We start from the raw sequence: 26042 nt of genomic DNA, 5'->3' as shown, positions 1-26042 counted from the left end.
GACTCCTCAAGGTCAAAGGTCAACAATTGTAAAGGCCTGTTTTTGTCAAGCTTCAACAGTACGGCAAAATGAGAGGAGGAGAAGGAGGAGAAGGAGGAGGAGAGAGAGTTAAAGAAAGAGAGAGAAAGAAAAAGTAGAGAGACGGGAGTAGAAGAGGATGGGCTGAACAATGAAAAAGCCTCAACAACCCTAATCTAGACATTATAACCCTGGAACAGAGAGCAAATAAAGAGGAGAGAGAAAGATAAAGGGAAGGAAGAAGAGAAGAGGGAGAGAGTGGATAAAGAGAGGGAAATAGGAGAGGTAGAGTTATATATAGTGGGAGAGAGGGAAAGAGGAGAGGAATTCTTTCTCAGTCAACGACCAGTGTGCCAGGGGAAATGAGAGGAGCGAGGGAACGAGGGAGGCAGAGACGGAGGACGAGAGGCAGGGATTGTGTCATTATGACAAACAGCAGGAACACTCTTCAGTTTGAAGAGGATGAGAGGAGAGAAAAAGGGGTAAATGTGACACATTAGAGAGAAGCGAAAGAGAAGGATAACAGATAGGGAGAAGGAGAGACAGAAGGATAACAGATAGGGAGAAGGAGAGACAGAAGAATAACAGATAGTGAGAAGGAGAGACAGAAGAAGAGAGAGGGGAGAGCTTGAACATTACAATCATTTAATTGTGCTGGAACTATGATCAGAATCTCTATCATGGTGGTAGGCTCAGGTGGGTTAGGGGATCTCATCTGCTAACCTACAAGGGATCCAACATGTCCGTCTTTCTCATTTATGAAAACTAGCCTACCCACAAGCACAGGGGGCCCTACGCCCACTCTGATTGGCTGTTAGGGAGTTTGCTTGTATAACCATAGTGATGGACAGACAGATAGCAGATGTATGATTCATTGAGAGACTAAAAAAGCATTTAGCAGAGAGGAACGCAATGAGACAACTATCATAACAACCACTACTACTACTGCTCTACTATCATAACAACCACTACTACTACTGCTCTACTATCATAACAACCACTACTACTACTGCTCTACTATCATAACAACCACCACTACTACTGCTCTACTATCATAACAACCACCACTACTACTGCTCTACTATCATAACAACCACCACTATTAGTGTTCTACTATCATAACAATCACTACTACTACTGCTCTACTATCATAACAACCACTACTACTACTGTTCTACTATCATAACAACCACCACTACTACTGCTCTACTATCATAACAACCACTACTACTACTGCTCTACTATCATAACAACCACTACTACTACTGCTCTACTATCATAACAACCACTACTACTACTGCTCTACTATCATAACAACCACTACTACTACTGTTCTACTATCATAACAACCACCACTACTACTGCTCTACTATCATAACAACCACTACTACTACTGCTCTACTATCATAACCACCACTACTACTGCTCTACTATCATAACAACCACTACTACTACTGTTCTACTATCATAACAACCACCACTACTACTGCTCTACTATCATAACAACCACCCTTACTGCTCTACTATCATAACAACCACCACTACTACTGTTCTACTATCATAACAACCACCACTACTACTGCTCTACTATCATAACAACCACCACTACTACTGCTCTACTATCATAACAACCACCACTACTACTGCTCTACTATCATAACAACCACTAATACTACTGCTCTACTATCATAACAACCACTAATACTACTGCTCTACTATCATAACAACCACCACTACTACTGCTCTACTATCATAACAACCACCCTTACTGTTCTACTATCATAACAACCACTACTACCGCTCTACTACCATCCATCCAACCACCACTACTACTGCTCTACTATCATAACAACCACCACTACTACTGTTCTACTATCATAACAACCACCATTACCGCTCTACTATAATAACAAACAGTACTGCTCTACTATCATAAAAACACCACTACTACTACTCTACTATCATAACAACCACTACTACTACTGCTCTACTATCATAAAAAACACCACTACTACTGCTCTACTATCACAACAACCACTACTACTACTGCTATACTATCATAACAATCACTACTACTGCTCTACTGTCATACAACAACCACTACTACTACTGTTCTACTATCATAACAACGACTACTACTACTGCTCTACTATCATAACAAACATCAGTACTACTGATCTACTATCATAACAACCACCCTTACTGCTCTACTATCATAACAACCACTACTACTACTGTTCTACTATCATAACAACCACTACTACTACTGTTCTACTATCATAACAACGACTACTACTACTGCTCTACTATCATAACAAACATCAGTACTACTGATCTACTATCATAACAACCACCCTTACTGCTCTACTATCATAACAACCACTACTACTACTGTTCTACTATCATAACAACCACTACTACTACTGCTCTACTATCATAACAACCACTACTACTACTGCTCTACTATCATAACAACCACCACTACTACTGCTCTACTATCACAACAACCACTACTACTACTGCTCTACTATCATAACAACCACTACTACTACTGTTCTACTATCATAACAACCACTACTACTACTGTTCTACTATCATAACAACCACCACTACTACTGCTCTACTATCACAACAACCACTACTACTACTGCTCTACTATCATAACAACCACTACTACTACTGTTCTACTATCATAACAACCACTACTACTACTGTTCTACTATCATAACAACCACTACTACTGCTGCTCTACTATCACAACAACCACTACTACTACTGCTATACTATCATAACAATCACTACTACTGCTCTACTGTCATACAACAACCACTACTACTACTGCTCTACTATCATAACAACCACTACTACTACTACTCTACTATCATAACAACCACCACTACTGCTGTTCTACTATCATAACAACCACTACTACTACTGTTATACTATCATAACAACCACCACTACTACTGCTCTACTATCATAACAACCGGGTGGTGCAGTGGTCTAAGGCTGTGCCACTAGAGATCCTGGTTCGAATCCAGGCTCTGTCGTGGCCGCGACCGGGAGACCCATGGGGCGGCGCACAATTGGCCCAGCGTCGTCCAGGGTATGGGAGGGAATGGCCGGCAGGGATGTAGCTCAGTTGGTAGAGCATGGTGTTTGCAATGCCAGGGTTGCGGGTTCGATTCCCACGGGGGGCCAGTATGAAAAAATAAAAAAATAATAATGTATGCACTCACTAACTGTAAGTCGCTCTGGATAAGAGAGGAAGTCTGTTAGGTGGCGTCCTGGGATTGGTGTATGGGAAAACACCCATATTATGTTACATAGGGCATAGGATATAAATACCATGGTTGAAACAAAGGACGGGTAGTAACAACATATCAGAGATTGGGCCGGTTGTTCTCCAGATGTCTGCAGAAGTCTGTAAATTGGCGCTGAAATCTTCAATGTAAATAAACTATTATAATCGAGGACAGTGTCAGCGAACTCCTTGTTCTCACAGCATAATTAGCATCATTATTTAGGTACCACAGAATGGCGACGAGGAACTTTGGGACGCATTCCATTCATGAGCTACGAAGTGACTCCCGCTCAAGACGCCGGCACATAAGGTGAGATTTCTCACAATTTTGTGCGCTGGTCGGTTCGTTTGCTTATGTGGGTGTGTGCGCTGGGGAGATGTACCGTTTGAAAGACTTATGTGTGCACTTTGCTGTTATTTGCTGTGGGATAAGAGTCCGTTCTAAATTTCTAAATTTGTTTGCGCTGGTAACAACGCAAACAGGGGGGAGTGTCTATAGGTATTGATAATACTGGACACAGGGATATTTGGAAAATTTAAAAATAATAGAATGAAGGAATAAGGCCAGGAACTAAGGAGAAAATGTATACAAATTAGGACATCGTTGATCTATGGTAAGCTCTCAAACGAGGCGATCATTAGGATGGGCCGAAAATCCTGAAAACTCACTAGGTTGATTTTTGAGGTCAGTTCCGGGGACTGGTGTTTGTGGTAGATACATTCGGTTGCAAGTTACCCCTCGACTTATAGTTGACGAGGTATATGTTCGATGTAACCTCTCATTGGATATCCGCAAACTCGAGGTAGCATAAATTTAGGAAGGAATAATGAAAAATAAGGAACGACGGTAGCATGCTTTAGAGGTCCGTAGGAACGGATACAAGCCTCTTGAATTGTGTGTGTGTGTGTGTGGAAGAGAGCATGAGTGTGTGTGGTAAGAAAAAAATAAAAAATAAAAAATAAAGACATCTCTGTTGTGTTTAAACTGTGTGTCGACTCATGTTAGGATAAGATTTATGTTAGAGATATATACATATATATGTTTTGGTTGAGAACAGGGGTTTTTGTTTTTTGTAAGGAAATATGTAAGTTAAGGTTAAAATCTTATGAGTCTCCGTTGGTGAGAACGTTAATAATTGTTAAACTATATATGAGCCCCCTGGAAGGACGTTAAGGTTAAAATATTATGAGTCTCTATAAAAAGAGAACGTTTAATAACGGTTAGAAGATCATGAGCCTACAGGGAGGAGTTTAAAGAGTGTAGAGAGATGTTTTGTAATGGATAAGAAAATAACTATAAATCTGCAGATTAGGATAAGTGAAGTTAAGAAACTTCAAAGTAGGATTTGTGTTCTATGTTTTGTGTTGGTTTGTGAGTTCTGTTAAGTGTTACTGTTTGTCTGTGTTGGGGAAATAACGGAGGGACAGCTGGTCTGTCTACTTTCTGTTGTTTAGCTTGGAGAGAGCTGCTTGGGAGCTCCTTTCACTCTGAAATTGCACTGGTAAATGAACTGCGCATGTGTGGGATTTTATGAGTTTAGAGTTACGTAGAGCAAATATGCCACTCCCCTGCCTGCACTGAGCTGCTGTGACATGCAGACAGAGAAGAAGGGGGAGACTTACACACGAATAAAGTATTCTGTTTGTTAAATTGGCTTTTTTTAAAAAAAATATTTTTAATTTTTTTTTTTTGGGGGGGGGGAGGTGGATCAGCTTAATATTGCAGATAGATTGTATCTTCTATCAATGTAATTGTCTGCATCACTTCCAATCCCCCATGTTTTTTATATATATACTCCCCTTTATTACTTTTCAACCCCGCCATCCTTCTCCCTACTTGGAGTAAATTAGTGAACAACAATGCCCAGGCCTCTACTTCTGATCTATACTTACTATCTACACCTTATGGACAGAGTTAATTTTACAATAATTCTATTATATATATATAATTATTTATTTATTTTTGCTCCTGAACTTCTTCTACTCTCAACCTCTCCGATCATTTTCATGATGTCCATCCGGTTTGCTTCTATATGCCATATCTTTCTAACTGTGCTCTTCCCCAAAAGCTCCCAAAATACAACCCATATACTTATTATGGACACAGTATGCTTACATTATTAGCTATCTTTGTTATTATTTGTTGTTATTTGTTATTAGTCCCATCCTTCAACTCTATTCAATACCTCCCATCTATCTCTTAACACCATCCATATAGGATTTCTATTTGCCATATATATTTCAACCGTACTGTGATGTTTTACAAAAGTTCTGAACCTTTCTATTCTCATTGCTTCTACAGATTGTGAATTAAAAATAAACATTTTTGCTAAAAGTATTATTATATTATTGATTGATTGACTATGACTTTTCAGATCACCCAGTAATGCTATCTGCAAGGTTAGCTCCAGGTAAATATTGCAATCCTTTAGCCAAAAACAAGCTACAAATGGACAGAACCAAAACAAATGATCTAATGATTCTGTCTCTTCACAGCAAAATCTGCAGAGCTGGGAAGATTGTATCCCCCATATAAATAACATTCTATTGGTAGCAAGAATTTTATATAATCATTTAAATTGAAAGATTAAAATTTTTGAATCCGGTGTCGTTTTGCGTGTCAGTTCATAAACACTATGCCATGGGATCGGTACGTCAAAGATCTCTTCCCAACTATTTTGCAATCTATATGGGATGGCTGTCAATCCTTTGGTCCTTAAGTGAAACTGATATACTTTTTTATTTATCACAGTTTTCCTTAACCAATTATGTTCTTTAATGCAAGGCCGACAGACAAGTTCCTTACTTTCTCCCCCTTCCACTTTCCTCTTCCACTTTTGCGGTAAGGCTGCAATTATTTGGTTGTAATTTTGGGTAGAGCAGACATTTCCATATGTTTTTGTTAGCTGCATGTGCGACATAACTCCACCAGTCCTACCGATGATATCATTTACGAAGATTATACCTTTTTTAAACATTCTGTCAAAAAATAAAGGTTTTTTGTCAATTAGTATATTTGAATTTAACCACAATATTTGTTGCATTATTTGTTCTGTTGTTTCTGGAGGATTAAATTGAAATTGCAACCAACTTTCTATGGCTTGTTTTAGAAATAGTGATATTTGGGAGAGGATTTCCTTTTCAAATAACTGCAAATGAGTTGTTGTAATCTGAATAAAGGGAAAAAGGCCTTTCTTGAACATTGGTTGAGACAATCTTACTAATTTGCTTGAGAACCAGTTCGGGTTTAAGTATAACTTTTGTATGACTGAAGCTTTTAGTGATAGGTCTAATGCTTTAATATTTAATAATTTCTGTCCTCCGAATTCATATTCATTATATAAATATTCCCTTTTAATTTTGTCTGGCTTGCCGTTCCAAATAAAATTGAATATTTTTTTCTCATATAATTGAAAAAACTGTTCGCTAGGCGTAGGCAAGACCATAAGCAAATAGGTAAACTGGGATAATACTAAAGAGTTAATCAGGGTGATTTTTCCACAAATTGACAGGTATTTTCCTTTCCATGGTAGTAAGATCTTATCTATTTTTGCTAACTTTCTATTAAAATGTATTGAAGTGAGATCATTTATTTCCTTTGGGATATGTATTCCGAGTATATCCACATCACCATCAGACCATTTTATTGGTAAACTACATGGTACTGTAAAATTTTTATTTTTTAGTGATCCAATACATAATATAGTACATTTGTCATAATTTGGTTGTAATCCAGAGAGGTTAGAAAATGTATCTAGATCCTCTATGAGGCTGTGGAGGGATTCTAGTTGTGGATTTAAAAGAAAACATGAATCATCAGCGTACAATGACACCTTTGTTTTTAAGCCCTGTATTTCTAATCCTCTGATATTATTATTGGATCTGATTTTAATAGCTAACATCTCGATGGCCACAATAAATAGATATGCCGATAGTGGACAACCTTGTTTCACTCCTCTTGACAGTTTAAAACTTTCTGAGAAATAGCCATTATTTACTATTTTACACCTAGGGTTACTATACATGATTTTGACCCATTTTATAAGAGATTCTCCTAAATTGAAATGTTCCAGGCATTTATATATAAACCCCAGTCGAACTTTATCAAATGCCTTTTCGAAGTCTGCTATGAATGATCCCATATTTTCCATAGTGTTCTATTGTTTCCAATACTAGCCTTATTATCTCCAATGTATCTTCCATTTAAAAAACCTGTCTGATTAGAATGAATAATATCCGACAATACCTTTTTAATTCTATGCGCTATACATTTTGCTAGGATTTTTGCATCACAACACTGAAGTGTAAGGGGCCTCCAATTTTGTAAATGGACTGGATCTTTATATTTTCCACTTGTATCCTGTTTCAGTAATAATGAGATCAGACCTTCTTCTTGAGTGTCAGATAATCTACCATTTACATAGGAGTGGTTAAAACATGCTAATAACGGTCCTCTTAGTATATCAAAAAAGGTTTGGTATACCTCGACTGGTATGCCATCCAACCCTGGAGTTTTCCCAGACTTAAAGTCTTTAATTGCATCCAGATGTTCCTCCTCTGTAATTTCACCTTCACATGAGTCTTTCTGTGTGGCTGTTAATTTGACATTATCAATAGAAAAAACATCTCTACAATTAGCTTCAGTTAGAGGAGATGGAGGCGACGGAAAATAAAACATATGCTTAAAGTACTTTGTTTCTTCCTTCAAAATATCATTTGGTGAATTATGGGTGACTCCGTCAATTGTAACCAGTTTCATTAAGTTCTTTTTGGTAGCATTCCTATGTTGAAGATTAAAGAAGAATTTTGTGCATTTTTCCCCATATTTCATCCAGTTTGCTTTATTTTTATAATATATTACACTTGATCTTTCTTGAATAAGTTTCTCCATTTCTTTTTGTTTTTCCTCTAATTTATTCTGAGCCTCTATGTTACAGTTTTTATTGCCATCTATCTGTTCTGTTAGACTTTCTATTTCCTTTCTTAGTATAAACTCTTTTGACCTAAATTGCTTTTGTTTTCGAGATGAGTACTGAATTGCATGGCCTCTAAAGGCACATTTAAAGGTGTCCCATACAATAAGGGGATTCGCTGTACCTATGTTATGTTGGAAAAAGTCAGTTATAAATTCCATCCAATAGGCTTTGATTAAATTTCCAATATCCTCGCCCACGTGGAAATTCAGTAAGAGTAATGTATATGCCTTTTATATGATGGTCCGACCGCATTCTGTCCCCTATCAACACTTTTTTTTACTTTTGGTGCCAACGAGAATGAGATAAGAAAGAAGTCAAGACGACTAGCTTGATTCAGTCTCCACCATGTATATCTCACTAGATCAGTATATTTAAGCCTCCATATATCTACTAATTCTAATGTATCCATGACATTCACCATTTCCTTAAGAGCATGTGGGTGATTGTTTGTGGTGTGATTTCCTTTACGGTCCATTGAGCTATTTAAAACAGTATTATAATCCCCCACCATAACAATATTGTCTTGAATTGCTTACAGGCTTGATAATTTATTATATATATTGTCAAAGAATTGTGGATCATCATTATTTGGTCCGTAAAGGTTAATGAGCCATATCTGTTTATGGTCCAATAACATATTTAAAATAATCCATCTACCTTGCGTATCTATTTTGACAATTTGCACATTCGGATCGAAATTACTATTAATTAATATCATCACCCCTTTTGAATTTCTTTGCCCATGGGAGAAGTATATTCCCCCCCCCCCATTCTTTTTTCCACGCTACTTCATCTCGAATCGTTGAATGAGTTTCCTGTATACAATAGGTATTATATTCCTTCTCTTTGAGCCATGTAAATATTGTTCTTCTTTTGTTATTATCAGCTAAGCCATTACAATTATAACTGGCTATACTTATTTCACCATACACCATAATGAGATACAAGTTTCAAGTCTATTTATCATTATATATGTATGTAAATTTACCAATAAAAAATACCGTAATGATTGAGTGTCCATATAGCTGTACCGTGATATTTGCATTGCTACGGAGTAACCCTTCAATTGTTCTCCACTAATTCCCCAGCTAAAGCCCCTCCCCATCCCAAGTTGAGCCGTCATCCCAGTGATCAGCATCCCACCCACGTCCCTCCGGATCCCTAAGGCCCCGAGAGGCCAGGACCCATCCATCGAAAACAGCACACAGTGCCACCCACAAAACAGAAGCAGATTAACCGCCAAAAGCATTTCCAATGCTTTCACCTCTATATATATATATACAGTGGGGAAAAAAAGTATTTAGTCAGCCACCAATTGTGCAAGTTCTCCCACTTAAAAAGATGAGAGAGGCCTGTAATTTTCATCATAGGTACACGTCAACTATGACAGACAAAATGAGAAAAAAAAATCCAGAAAATCACATTGTAGGATTTTTAATGAATTTATTTGCAAATTATGGTGGAAAATAAGTATTTGGTCAATAACAAAAGTTTCTCAATACTTTGTTATATACCCTTTGTTGGCAATGACACAGGTCAAACGTTTTCTGTAAGTCTTCACAAGGTTTTCACACACTGTTGCTGGTATTTTGGCCCATTCCTCCATGCAGATCTCCTCTAGAGCAGTGATGTTTTGGGGCTGTCGCTGGGCAACACGGACTTTCAACTCCCTCCAAAGATTTTCTATGGGGTTGAGATCTGGAGACTGGCTAAGCCACTCCAGGACCTTGAAATGCTTCTTACGAAGCCACTCCTTCGTTGCCTGTGCGGTGTGTTTGGGATCATTGTCATGCTGAAAGACCCAGCCACGTTTCATCTTCAATGCCCTTGCTGATGGAAGGAGGTTTTCACTCAAAATCTCACGATACATGGCCCCATTCATTCTTTCCTTTACACGGATCAGTCGTCCTGGTCCCTTTGCAGAAAAACAGCCCCAAAGCATGATGTTTCCACCCCCATGCTTCACAGTAGGTATGGTGTTCTTTGGATGCAACTCAGCATTCTTTGTCCTCCAAACACGACGAGTTGAGTCTTTACCAAAAAGTTCTATTTTGGTTTCATCTGACCATATGACATTCTCCCAATCCTCTTCTGGATCATCCAAATGCACTCTAGCAAACTTCAGACGGGCCTGGACATGAACTGGCTTAAGCAGGGGGACACGTCTGGCACTGCAGTATTTGAGTCCCTGGCGGCGTAGTGTGTTACTGATGGTAGGCTTTGTTACTTTGGTCCCAGCTCTCTGCAGGTCATTCACTAGGTCCCCCCGTGTGGTTCTGGGATTTTTGCTCACCGTTCTTGTGATCATTTTGACCCCACGGGGTGAGATCTTGCGTGGAGACCCAGATCAAGGGAGATTATCAGTGGTCTTGTATGTCTTCCATTTCCTAATAATTGCTCTCACAGTTGATTTCTTCAAACCAAGCTGCTTACCTATTGCAGATGCAGTCTTCCCAGCCTGGTGCAGGTCTACAATTTTGTTTCTGGTGTCCTTTGACAGCTCTTTGGTCTTGGCCATAGTGGAGTTTGGAGTGTGACTGTTTGAGGTTGTGGACAGGTGTCTTTTATACTGATAACAAGTTCAAACAGGTGCCATTAATACAGGTAACGAGTGGAGGACAGAGGAGCCTCATAAAGAAGAAGTTACAGGTCTGTGAGAGCCAGAAATCTTGCTTGTTTGTAGGTGACCAAATACTTATTTTCCACCATAATTTGCAAATAAATTCATTAAAAATCCTACAATGTGATTTTCTGGATTTATTTTTCTCAATTTGTCTGTCATAGTTGACGTGTACCTATGATGAAAATTACAGGCCTCTCTCATCTTTTTAAGTGGGAGAACTTGCACAATTGGTGGCTGACTAAATACTTTTTTCCCCCACTGTATATCTATTTTAAAAAAATTATGCATATCCTATTTTCCATCATTATCAATTAATATGCGTAATAATGTCGGCAGTTCACGCGTAGGATTCTAACATATAACCAGGATTGCCATTGTATTACATTTAATTCATTGACAAGCAATTATTATCCTAGCAAATAATTCCCGTGGTCCATCCCATCCCCCCCCCCCCCCTCCCCCCCAACATCCCCACCCCCCCACAACAGATGCCAGACAAGCACACACGCACATACTCACATACTCCAACACACTCAACCCCCCTCCTCCACAATCCACCATAAAATCAGATACTCAACGGCTGTTATATCCCAGAGCCCAACTCGAGAAATAACTTGATTTACGAGTGCACATACAGTTAAAGCTGATTGAGAAAGCATGCAGATTGAGCAGAAATTGATAACAATGTTAGATTGTTAAATTGGCTGTTGCTTAACAATGAAACTATTTGACTGAGATCTATTGAATTGATAAATGAGAGATATGTTGATTAAAAATAAATTAAATTAAATGTTATTGAGCTATTTATAATATTCCTGAGTTAAGCTGTTTGCTTATTTCTTAGCGCGAATGTGAACAAAGAGTATTGCATGGTTGAAATAACCCAGTGAGTGCATAAAATACTACATTCTTGTCTGTTCCTTTGTTCTTCTGTCATATGAGAGACGAGAAGGAGGAGACAGAGAGAGAGAGGAGGTGCTGACAAGTGCGTCACGTGACAGTGTGGGCTGCAACGGATCCAGTCAAATTAAGGCCAGTACTGTTCTGTTTACAAAACTTACCTTCCCATACAGGATATTTTGTGTGCCTAGCATATTTCATGTTGTGACAATTTGACAGGGACTTGGCAACAGACTGATCAATTGATGTAATTGAGAATTGCATATTGGAGTTTTTTGTGCATGAGTTGGTTTGATTAGAGTTGTGTTGGAAATCCAGCACTGACATTATTCTGTAAACTTAAGGTCATTGGGTGCTTATGAAGCAATTGGTTTGTGAGTGCTGTAGTGTTGCTGGATTACAGGTCTTTCTTTTTTGGATTGCTCTGAAGTTGACTACTTTCCTTTACTTTTCCTGATCGGATGTGGTAAGATTGCCACTAATTAATAATTTGGTAAAATTAATTAATTAATAAATAAATAAACAAATATTGATTGATTAATTAATTAATTAATAAAAAGGGGGGGAATCATAAACTACATAGTCTAAAATAATAAAATAATTCACAATAAAGAAATATAAAAGAGTTGTTACAATGGGGAAAAAGGACATCAAAACGATGAAAGTAATTACTCCTGTTGATGTAGTAGAAAATAATAATCCTCTAGTTAATGGTATTGCAAGGTTATCTGGAAAATTTAATAAACGTTGGCCTGACATTGAACAACCATGGCCAGTGGAAGGGACTCTTAACCCTGACGTCATCAACATAATGAAAGTCCTTGTGTCAATTTATAAGGCAGATCAAAAGAAGGGAAAAAAAAGGGAACAACGTAAAGAAAAGAGACAAAGAGAGCTGGGTGTTCTTAAGCTGTTTGAAAATGAAGGACAAAAACTGATGAAAGATACCAACGATAAAAGAAACAGAGGTATAGAGAAAATGGTAAAAGAGGTAAAGGTAACAGAAAAACTAATGGCAGAAGTCAATACACCTTTCTCACATACGGATTCAGCAAAAAGACCCCCACCTTACGAGGAAGAAGTAGAGTTTAAGGACGTCTATCCTCAGCTTCCAGTGATCATTCAGGAGGGTGATTATTGCATCAGAGATAAAGATGAACGAATAATAGAGAGAGGACAAGCAGAAACGACCGTAAAGATGAATCCAAACTCCAAAAGTAAGAAGAAAACAAGATGTCTGGAAACTAAGGGTGGAGTGAGGTTCAGGAGGATGGAACTTGAAGATGATGATGATGATGATCAGTGTGATTCAGAAGAGATCATGGGTGGATATGACCCTGTGATCAGACGGAAGTTGGCCAGAGCGGAAAGAAGGGGTGATGGATATTTGAAGGAGAAGGATACAAGATATTCGAGTTCTGATGAAAGTAAAGATGAAGACAGCGATAAAGATTTGGAGATTAAAGGTGCTTCATATTCAAGAGGATTTTATCCTACAATGATTAGCACAAAATAAATAGAAAGAGATATAGACCGATGTGTATCATGCCTGGATAAGGCGAATAATTTAGAAGAAGTAAGAGAACTGGAAGAACAACTCAAGAAGCTGAAGATACAGAAGAAAAAACTGCTGAGAAAAGGATCCCAAGAATTGGAGAAGAAGTATACATTGAGGCCAAGGAAAGAGAGCACAAGTAAGAAGATGATGCCAGTGATAATTCGAGGACAGAACCTAGAGTATAAGCCTTTGCAGAATACCGATATGTCAGATATATTTGAGAAGCTGCCTACTCTTCAAGATGGAGCATATCCTTGGATTTCAAAATTGGAAGAAATTACGGTGGGAACACAGTCTGCCATAGGAGACATTAAGATACTTTTGGCTAATCTCCTTGGGATTCCAGATATGGAAGAAATTTTTCAGAGAGCTGGACTTGATAGATATGTGGGGACTGCGGTGAATGACCCTGAATTGTTGGCTGCAAGTAGAAATCGGCTGTGGAGAGCACTGAAAGATACGTTTCCAACAAATGTGCATCCTGACAACATTCTGATTGACCCACTAGGACAACAAGAAAATCAGAGAGCCTATGTGTCAAGAGTTCATCAAGTGTGGAGAAATATTACCGGAAATGATCCAGATGTGAGTCAAATTGAGCAGTCAATTTTGAGAGCTAAACTGCAGATGGGACTGCCCTCACCAGTAAGGAGCAAACTGGCAGAGGTGGTTGGACTTGGAAGCATGACAAAAGGTGTCTATACAGATCATATAGCCCATCAAGTGGATCTGTACAGGAAAAAGGAACACAACCAGAAAGAACAGGACCAAGAAACTCTCAGAAAACCCAATCAAATACAACTGGTGGAGAATAAGAAGGAGAAGAAACAAGCTTTGGTTATGCAGAATCAGTGTGCACCAAATCAACAATCACTGCCACAGCTTCAACCGGACCAGTTCCAACGGCAATTGTACCAGCCACCAATAGCGGTACCAGTTGTTTCATATCCACAGCCAGTCGCTGGACAGACACAGAATTGGACAGGAAGAGGACGAGAAGACTTAGGAAGAGGAAGAGGAGGAAGATTTAAGCCATAGTTCCAGCAATCTTCAGAAGTGTGTTATAATTGTGGACAGGTTGGTCACTTTGCTGTGAGTGCAATGGGCCAGGAGGAAACATCAGAGGGAATTTCAGAGGAAGATACAGGGGCCAGTCAAGATCATCTGGAGGACCGGTGAACCCCTATAGGGGCCCGGAGCAAGGATTCTAGGGGTGCCCAGAAGATCCGAAAGGGGGGTGTCAGCTGGTAGCATCAGGACCGGAAAAAGATCCAACATTTGAGGTGAAAATAAACAACCGACCATTGGAAGTGATGGCGGATAGCGGAGCTGCTTTTACCTGTGTTCGGCCTGAAGATGCTACACATCTCCCTATGTCCAATCAACTAATTAGGACAGGGATTTGAGGGAGTGAAACAGTTGATTACTCTTACGGAACCAATTGAGCTCTGCTATAAAAATCAGAAAATTACAATACCCATACTGGTATCAGAACATACACCTATTGCATTGTTGGGAAGAGATGCATTGTGTAAGTTGAACTGTACAATAAAATGTACACCAGACGGCTGTCTGGTAGAAGTGCCAAAGGAAAACGTTTACCAATTGTTGATGATGACAGAGATGGATTCTTCTACAGTATTCTGGATTGGAAATCTCAGTGAAGATTTTTTGAAGCATGCTAAGATATGGGAGAAATCTATTGTGGCAAATATGCCAGATGCGAGGCTTCCGGAATATCAATTTCATTGTACGCTCAAGTATTTCAAGAATGCTGCCCAATCGAACTCAGAGGAATGGTTGAGTCATCAACCAAAGAAAGTTCAACTCAGCTCATGTTGAATAATTTTAGGACCACAAGGAGCAGCTATGAAGATAAATACAGACGATTATCTGGATAAAGAATTGGAGATTGAGAAGAGTGTGCCACATGTGACCTTGTTGGTTTCTGAAGGCTATGAGCAAAAGCTGTATGGATGACACATGAATCTATTTGCAGTGTGAAGATGGATTCAGACCCTATGAAAGAGGAGATGTTGCAACAAGTTCCAGAATGTTTGTGGTCTCAACGTAGTACCGATATTGGAATCATCCCAATTGAGGTGAAAGTTGAACTTCGACCAGGAGCCACACCTCCTTGGAAGAATCAGTATCCATTGAAAGATGCTACTGGTCTTTGGAGAAACCATGAGGGTTTGATAGTAGCGCCTCTAGACCTATTAGGTCTGATGATTTAGGAAGCTATGGGTTAGCTCATGTTGCAAGGGGGGAGGTTAGGAGAAAGATCACAAAGGAGTATGGTTTTTGGGAACCATATTTGCTTGAACAGGTTGACTATGTCATAGGCAGGTGGACAATCTGTCTGAAAAATAATGTTTACAGGGGTGTGACTGTTATTCTTGGTTACATTCCTACACCAAGAGGTGCATAGGATGTCCAACTAAGCGAAAAGATGCTCAATCGGTTGCCAAGTTCTTGTGTAAAGAAGTCATAAGCAGGTGGGGTCTTCCCGATCAAATATCCTCAAATTAGTGGGAGAGAGTTTTGTGGATAAATCAGTGAAATGGTTTTTGAAAAAGTTAGGAAAAAAGTCAGACTAAAAAAGTTAGGAAAACTAGGGTTGAAGTAACTCTAGGACAGTCAGCTCAGCTCCCATGTAAGTGCACGAGAGAGAACAGTGGTGAAGGGAAATTTAGAGTTCAGTGGGAAGATAGATATGGCAGGAGTTTAGATCTGTTAGGAGCAGTTGCATTGAGAAAGTATGCGTTGCTGAATGATAAGAGAAGAATGAAGATTGAGGGTGATTGCAGTCTCTATGTGTACAATTCCCAGCAGGAGGATCAAGGTGATTATAAATGTATTTTTTATAATCAACAGTTTGAAAGTGAGGGATTAGAGTTGGGACTGAGAGTTAATGTAGTGACACTAGTGGTGATAGATGGAAATATAAGTAAAGAGTTCAAAGCTTTAGGGAAAATAGATGAATCAACAACAATGACATCAACACTTCAGCCTATTACAACAACAGTGAGAAGCATTTCAACTCTTTCAACATTGACAGTTATTAAAGCTATAAATGTATCACATTTGATTATAATGGAGCCAATCGCTCCAACACCAATTTTAGAGGAAAAGACTGTCATTAGGGTTAGGATGGGTGGTACAGCTCATCTTCCTTGTAGATGTGAGACATGGAGTGGGGGTGGTGACTTATTTTGCGTAATGTTACATGGAAAGATCAGGGAGAATATATGTGTACTTATTTAGTGCAAGCGCTCAGCTGGTAGAGCACGGCGCTTGTAACGCCAAGGTAGTGGGTTCGATCCCCGGGACCACCCATACACAAAAAAATAAAATGTATGCACGCATGACTGTAAGTCGCTTTGGATAAAAGCGTCTGCTAAATGGCATATTATTATATTATATTATTAAAATTTGTTCCTGTTAAGAATTATTGGTTAAAAGGCTATGTAACTCGTAAGGTGACGCTTATGATGGAAGATTTAAAGTCTGTTGAAGCTTCCACAGTCACCAAAGGAGTTCAGGAGAAGTATATTACAGTAGCCACTCCAACAGTAAATAATACACAGAGGACATCTGTCACTTTCCCACTGGAAATAATTAAGAGTGTTAATACATCAACTAAAGCCACTATTTTAACAGTAACTTTGAAAGAGATTAATGTTACGACGGCAATAACAAATTTAGGAAATGTGACACAGACACCAACAACAACTTTTCTGAAACTAAAGGATGTAGTAAGAGTGACTCAGGAGTTTATGATACGGATGGAGAGTGCTGTGAATGGTAGTAAGGATAGTGTTGAAATAGGAGAGCAGATGGTAGTAGAGAATGATGTAGATTCATCTGAAATAGTGAAGAATACTATTATGGAGGTACAGGATGAGTTCTTTGATTTTGATGGAAGACAAGAAGATATATCTGATCAATACCGCTCGTTAGGGAAGAGAGAAACTAAATGGAAGGCATATGGATTTGATTCTTCTGTTTTGCAAATTAAAGATGGATGGGCAGGTAGGAATCTATGGTTCCAGCAGTTAACTCATTCTGTAAGATCAGTGAGGAATCTTGAGGGTCCACGTCTGTTGAGAATTCCAGCACCAGGCACATGGGGTTCAATCTTAGAGACGGTGGCTTAACCTCTATCATGTACGTGTCAATCTTATGCTTTATCATGGCTGTTGTATCAGCAACAACCATTAACAGATACAATAATGTCGTTGTCGAAGCATTTGTTTAGGCCTAGGTTTAAGTGTTCTTGGTTAAATGAATTACCCTATGTGAATTTGTTAGATCGGAAGGAAAATCAGTTAACAGCGATTCCTGAAGCATTGGAGGTGAAACCCGTGAGGTCTAAAAGCTGTTTTTGTTCAAATAAAACATATGATGGAAAGGGTATGTTTATGGGAATATCAGATTGTGATGATTATATGATGACTTTGGGTAAGCATGAATGTAAGGTTAGCAATGAGAAATATAATGTAACTTTTTATGTTCCAGTTAGTAAGAAGAGCAGGACTTTGATGGTGAAAGATCAGCTTTTGCCTGGTAATGTGACTATTGGGAAATTTAGAGATATTTGGTGGGTTTGTGGTGATAAAGCATTTATATATTCTTACCCTATGGATGGACAGGATGTTGTTACATGTCGATGTTGAAGCTTCCATATGAGGTTTTTACCATTAAAAGAGGGGAAGCACCGGACACAGATAAATCTGATTCTAGGTTTGGAAATAGGGTGAAAAGAGACATGGCGAAGTTTCATAGTCTGGAAGCCTACCATTGGAGGATAAGTCTAGGAGAGAAGTGGGGACTTGGACTTTTTCCATGGTATGGTGTAACATTTTTGGCAGATCACATTGATAGTATTACCTATACTTTGCAGGGTTTTGCAAATGAAACGATAAGAGGGTTTAACCTTCTGTCAAATACTCAAAGAAGTCACAGACTGACGCTGTTGAAACATGACATGGCTCTTGACTATATTTTAGTAAAACAAGGTGGCTTATGTTTGGCTATGAACTTGACGGGGGATGATTGTTATACTTTGATTCCCGATAGTTCCGATAATATCACTAGTGTTATAGATGCATTGAAGAATATAAGGGATGCGTTTGGTAGATCTGAAGGAGCTGGATGGTCAGCGAAGGCTTGGTTGCAAGATCAGTTAGGCCCAGTGGGAGCAGTGATAGTTCAGATTTTAGTAGCAGCTCTTATAGCACTGTGTGTGATGTTTTGCTTTTGTACTTTGTTATTGACTTTTGGGAAGGCTATGATATTGAGATGGGTTGGAGTTGTGATGCCTGGAGAAAACACTCAGATGCAGTTGTTAACTGTTACTGATCTAGATGGAGATGAACAAGTGGGACTGGATGGAGTATTAATGGATAGATATCCATTTTGAATATCCGATCATTTTTCACATGTTTTTACATATTATTGTGATAGTTAGTATTTTGTGATGAATCAAAGGGGGGAAATGGAATGTGATTCATTTTATATATCATTTTTATATTATTGTTGATATTGATGTTTTAATTTGCATGTGTTGTTTTGCAAAATATACTGGTTGGTGTTTTCTTTTCTTCCAGAAGCATATGGGGGAATGTGTAGAGGGGATTCAAATACTCAAACATGGACAATATGAATGGACTGGAGGAAGTGGAACAAGGAAGGTGTGGAAATGTTCAGATTCCATAATCGACGTTGCATTGAAAGTCGACACTGCTGAGGAGATGCAGTGTAGTGGACTACATTCCAGTGTCTGCAATGATATATAGACATATTTGCATGTGTAATACATAATTTGTGTCATATTCTTTCTGTATAAATTTTTTAAGAATGATATTTGCTGTGGTTGGGTACATGTGGGGATCTCAGATGTTTTTGTTTATTTCGTGGATGCTTAGGGATATTGGGTCTAGGCAGGGACAGAGAGAATCCACAGGAGGGTCCGATGGGTCGACCAGCCTGAATGTGGGCATTTTTTGATTGTATTTTGTTTTCTGAGGCTTTCATGTGTATTCAATTGTATTACATTTTTACATTTACGTCATTTAGCAGACGCTCTTATCCAGAGCGACTTACAAATAGGTGCATTCACCTTATAGCCAGTGGGATAACCACTTTACAATGTTTTTTTTTTTTTTTTTTTGGGGGGGGGGTTGGAGTAAAGGGGGGGGTGGGGGTAGAAGGATTACTTTATCCTATCCCAGGTATTCCTTAAAGAGGTGGGGTTTCAAATGTCTCCGGAAGGTGGTGAGTGACTCTGCTGTCCTGGCGTCGTGAGGGAGCTTGTTCCACCATTGGGGTGCCAGAGCAGCGAACAGTTTTGACTGGGCTGAGCGGGAACTATGCTTCCGCAGAGGTAGGGGAGCCTTGATAAAGATTTATGAATTGATCTGGAGTACTTAAGTGGTCGCCTGGGGCACTGCTCTACTATCATAACAACCACCCTTACTGTTCTACTATCATAACAGTGGTGGATGTTACTACTACTGATATACTATCATAACAACCACTACTACTAGTGTTCTACTATCATAACAACCACTACTACTACTGCTCTAGTATCATAACAACCACTACTACTACTGCTCTACTATCATAACAATCACCACTACTACTGCTCTACTATGATAACATCCACCACTACTACTGATCTACTATCATAACAACCACTACTACCGCTCTACTACCATCCATCCAACCACCACTACTACTGCTCTACTATCATAACAACGACTACTACTGTTCTACTATCATAACAACCGCCACTACTACTGCTCTACTATCACAACAACCACTACTACTGCTATACTATCATAACAATCACTACTACTGCTCTACTGTCATACAACAACCACTACTACTACTGTTCTACTATCATAACAACGACTACTACTACTGCTCTACTATCATAACAAACATCAGTACTACTGATCTACTATCATAACAACCACCCTTACTGCTCTACTATCATAACAACCACTACTACTACTGCTCTACTATCATAACAACCACTACTACTACTGCTCTACTATGATAACAACCAGCACTACTACTGCTCTACTATCATAACAACCACTACTACTACTACTCTACTATCATAACAACCACTACTACTACTGTTCTACTATCATAACAACCACTACTACTACTGTTCTACTATCATAACAACCACCACTACTACTGCTCTACTATCATAACAACCGAGTGGTGCAGTGGTCTAAGGCTGTGCCACTAGAGATCCTGGTTCGAATCCAGGCTCTGTCGTGGCCGCGACCGGGAGACCCATGGGGCGGCACACAATTGGCCCAGCGTCGTCCAGGGTATGGGAGGTAATGGCCGGCAGGGATGTAGCTCAGTTGGTAGAGCATGGCGTTTGCAACGCCAGAGTTGCGGGTTCGATTCCCACGGGGGGCCAGTATGAAAAAATAAAACAATTATAATGTATGCACTCACTAACTGTAAGTCGCTCTGGATAAGAGTGTCTGCTAAATGACTAAAATGAAAATGTAAAATTTACTACTACTGTTCTACTATCATAACAACCACTACTACTACAGTTCTACTATCGTAACAACCACCACTACTACTGCTCTACTATCATAACAACCACCCTTACTGTTCTACTATCATAACAACCAGTACTACTACTGATATACTATCATAACAACCACTACTACTACTGTTCTACTATCATAACAAACTATCATAACAACCACTACTACTACAGTTCTACTATCATAACAACCACTAACACTACTGCTCTACTATCATAACAACCACTACTGCTCTACTATCATAACAATCACTACTACTACTGATATACTATCATAACAATCACCACTACTACTGCTCTACTATCATAACAACCACTACTACTGTTCTACTATCATAACATCCACCACTACTACTGTTCTACTATCATAACAACCACTACAGTACTACTACTGTTCTACTATCATAACAACCACTACTACTGTTCTACTATCATAACAACCACTACTACTACTGTTCTACTATCATAACATCCACCACTACTACTGCTCTACTATCATAACAACCACCACTACTACTGCTCTACTATCATAACAACCTCCACTACTACTAGTGTTCTACTATCATAACAACCACCACTACTACTGCTCTACTATCATAACAACCACTACAGTACTACTACTGTTCTACTATCATAACAACCACTACTACTACTGCTCTACTATCATAACAACAACCACTACTACTGCTCTACTATCATAACAACCACCACTACTACTAGTGTTCTACTATCATAACAACCACTACTACTACTGCTCTACTATCATAACAACCACCACTACTACTGCTCTACTATCATAACAACCACTACTACTACTGCTCTACTATCATAACAACCACCACTACTACTGCTCTACTATCATAACAACCACCACTACTACTAGTGTTCTACTATCATAACAACCACCACTACTACTGCTCTACTATCATAACAACCACCACTACTACTGCTCTACTATCATAACAACCACTACTACTACTGCTCTACTATCATAACAACCACTACAGTACTACTACTGTTTTACTATCATAACAACCACCAGTGTTGCTACAGCAGTTACTACTACTACTACTACTACTGTCCAGGGTTATAGTGCCAAGTCTATTTTAATTGCATCACTTCGGGATATTAATTGAAATTCAAGCCATGGAGTTGAAAAGTCCTCATAGTATTGTCTGACTGAATTGAAATGGAACTGACCCTGCTATTCTAATGACCTCTCTACTACCTCCTATGTTGTCGTTGCTTAAATCATGCCGGCCCAGTCAGCTGTGATTTGACTAATGGGACTTCTGTTGAACATCATTAGCCATTTAGCCAGAGCCCACAGCTACAGCAACAGATGGACCAGGGCATATTGGAACGCAACAACAGACACAGGTACCTGTTTAAAGCTGCCTTCTCAAAGAGAAGACGAGAATCTTTAGAAAAATCACAGCTCCAATGCGCTTTCTGTGCCTTTTTTCCACTTGACTTTGAGTGTGTCTGTTCAGGCTTGACCTTCACCAATGACAAATTGATATGGTTAACTGCCATATTGAAACACAATGACACGGAATAGGAAAAGCTTTTCCCCCTTCCACAGGTAGACAGCAGACATAGTGGTACACACACACGTCCCTCCAAACAAAACCCATTTTCTAAGCTCTGTCTCATCCCTGGGGATTTCTCTCCACTTGACTCAGAGTGACTCTGCTCTCTCTCTCTCTCTCTCTCTCTCTCTCTCTCTCTCTCTCTCTCTCTATCTCTCTCTCTCTCTCTCTCTCTCTCTCCTTTTTCTCCCTCCTTCAGACCATAGCTGTAGACTGTTTATGTTTAGATGGCAGCCTTCTCTCTCCGCGCCTCCAGCCAGCTCCAACCAGCTCCAGCCTGACCTACTTGGCAGGTGAGGTCAGGTAGAGCTGGCGCTGTCACCACACAGATGGCATGTTCCAACGAGGCGGTTTTAGGGAAAACATGGGCAGTAGAGGCTAGGGGCAATTCTGTCAAACTGCCACCCGTGACATCATGCCAGACATGTCCACAGACGTGTGGGTACATGGTAGCTGCCTGGGCAGCAAAGTATATATAATCCCCTGTTTCTATCAAACCCTAGACAAAACAACCAACTGCTTCTCAAATCATATACAAACTACAGCTTATATCAAACATTTCACAAATACTGCTTGTATCAAATCCTATACAAACTACTGCTTATACCAAACCTTATACAAACTCATACTGCTTGTATCAAACCCTATGCAAACTACTGCTTATACATTTACGTCATTTAGCAGACGCTCACCAAACCTTATACAAACTACTACTGCTTGTAGGCAACACTCAAAAGGAGAAAGGAAACCTTTGTGCACTGCAGAGGTGCTGGTTGTGGAGAGATCAATAAGATCTCAAAGAGTCACACATTGTGCAATCATTATCCAGAAATTTTTTAGATAGATGCTATAGATCTCACATGAGGCCGTGTGTAACGACACAACTATTACAGTTCATCAAATCATCGGTCAGTATCTCTCCTTCTGAATGAAGTTATGACATGACATAACATAAACTGATATAAGAAGAATAATGGTATAGAACAGAGCGTCAGAATGGATGTTGAGAAGCGGCCCTTAAGGAAACGTGAATGTGAGAAACATCTCCTATCCTCTAGGAATTAATCCTCTTCTTTAGTAATCCCCACATACAGTATAATACCTTACTATTAGCAGATCCATCCTCACTTAACACTTCCTGTTCCTAGAGCCCTCCACCATACAGCACCATTGTTCAGCCTGAGGTACACAGAGGTAAGAGCAAGGGCATGCTCCACCAACAAATCAAATAAATAAAAGCAACAACAAATAAAACCTGTTAATGCAGGTCTGAACGCTCCGTTTCCCATGCATAGACTGTTTCCCACGTGGTCCCAGGATGTTATTTAATAGATCTTGGCACCAAATTGGCATTATCAGTGTGTAAGCAGCTAAAGCGCAGTGTGCCAGAGGCAGCTAAAGGGCTTTGTCCGCCACGCCATGAGCAAAGCCGATTTAAAAAATGAGTAAAGCCAAACAAGGAGCATCCGATTGAGACAATACAGTGTGTGTGTGTGTGTGTGTTTGTGTTTGTGTGCGTGTGTCTGTGTGAGGCAGCCTGTAAAAATGACAATTAAGCATTAGTGTTTTGACAGCCTCTGCTAAAAACAGCCTTTCTCTCTATTACAGGCTAAATCTCTCTTTCTCTCTAATCCCCTACATTGGAAATAGACAATGGACAAACATAGTGTTATAATAACACCCTATCAGAATTCAATTATTGAATTATCTGGCTCACTATGTCATCTCTATTTCTACTGAAATGTGTGTCTCTCCTATTCCTTTAGTTTTAGTCAGTCTGTCCGTTTCATCCATTATTTCTTGCAGTCCGTTTCTGTCCTTCCCTCTCTCTGTCTCTTTGTGTCTCTCTGTCTCGCTCTGTTCCTCAGCTTATCTGTAATGACTATAAAACTGTCGCAGTACAAGTTGTGATGATCCCTCCAAACAACACTGACACACACAAACTAAATCTTTCCTTTCATCAGATGGAAGAGAGCGAGAGAAAAAAGAGAGAGGAGGAAGAGAGGAAGGTATATCAAAAGAGATTCTCAAAAATAGTCTGAAGTGCTGCTCCTAATGCCTGAAAGCCATAGTACAACATCCCTCATTCTTCAGGCCTCATCCCCTGTTCAAGATCCCTCATTCCTCAGGCCTCATCCCCTGTTCAAGATCCCTCATTCCTATGCCCCCATCCCCAGTTCAAGATCCTTCATTCCTATGCCCCCATCCCCAGTTCAAGATCCCTCATTCCTATGGCCCCATCCCCTGTTCAAGATCCCTCATTCCTATGGCCCCATCCCCTGTTCAAGATCCCTCATTCCTATGGCCCCATCACCTGTTCAAGATCCCTCATTCCTATGGCCCCATCCCCAGTTCAAGATACCTCATTCCTATGGCCCCATCCCCTGTTCAAGATCCCTCATTCCTATGGCCCCATCCCCTGTTCAAGATCCCTCATTCCTATGGCCCCATCCCCAGTTCAAGATCCCTCATTCCTATGCCCCCATCCCCAGTTCAAGATCCCTCATTCCTATGGCCCCATCCCCTGTTCAAGATCCCTCATTCCTATGGCCCCATCCCCTGTTCAAGATCCCTCATTCCTATGGCCCCATTACCTGTTCAAGATCCCTCATTCCTATGGCCCCATCCCCAGTTCAAGATACCTCATTCCTATGGCCCCATCCCCTGTTCAAGATCCCTCATTCCTATGGCCCCATCCCCTGTTCAAGATCCCTCATTCCTATGGCCCCATCCCCAGTTCAAGATCCCTCATTCCTATGCCCCCATCCCCAGTTCAAGATCCCTCATTCCTATGGCCCCATCCCCTGTTCAAGATCCCTCATTCCTATGGCCCCATCCCCAGTTCAAGATCCCTCATTCCTATGCCCCCATCCCCAGTTCAAAATCCCTCATTCCTATGGCCCCATCACCTGTTCAAGATCCCTCATTCCTATGGCCCCATCCCCTGTTCAAGATCCCTCATTTCTATGGCCCCATCACCTGTTCAAGATCCCTCATTCCTATGGCCCCATCTCCAGTTCAAGATCCCTCATTCCTATGGCCCCATCCCCTGTTCAAGATCCCTCATTCCTATAGCCCCATCCCCTGTTCAAGATCCCTCATTCCTATGGCCCCATCCCCTGTTCAAGATCCCTCATTCCTATGGCCCCATCCCCAGTTCAAGATCCCTCATTCCTATGGCCCCATCACCTGTTCAAGACCCCTCATTCCTATGGCCCCATCCCCTGTTCAAGATCCCTCATTCCTATGGCCCCATCACCTGTTCAAGATCCCTCATTCCAATGGCCCCATCCCCAGTTCAAGATCCCTCATTCCTATGGCCCCATCCCCTGTTCAAGATCCCTCATTCCTATGGCCCCATCCCCTGTTCAAGATCCCTCATTCCTATGTCCCCATCCCCAGTTCAAGATCCCTCATTCCTATGGCCCCATCCCCAGTTCAAGATCCCTCATTCCTATGCCCCCATCCCCAGTTCAAGATCCCTCA

The 26042-nt window shown here is 40.1% G+C and overlaps 1 pseudogene across 1 annotated transcript in view; it reads right to left on the bottom strand.

Annotated features, from left to right (window-relative positions):
• LOC311115277 overlaps nt 1-26042 on the bottom strand; it is a 61921-nt pseudogene that overhangs the window by 4765 nt on the left and 31114 nt on the right. The gene's annotated exons all lie outside the window — the stretch shown is intronic.

Source organism: Coregonus lavaretus (assembly GCF_964263955.1).
Source record: "Coregonus lavaretus genome assembly, contig: HAP1_SCAFFOLD_2299, whole genome shotgun sequence".
Taxonomy (NCBI): Eukaryota; Metazoa; Chordata; class Actinopteri; order Salmoniformes; family Salmonidae; genus Coregonus; species Coregonus lavaretus.
Note: the sequence above shows the minus strand (reverse complement) of the source record. Positions and strands in the feature narration are given on the sequence as shown.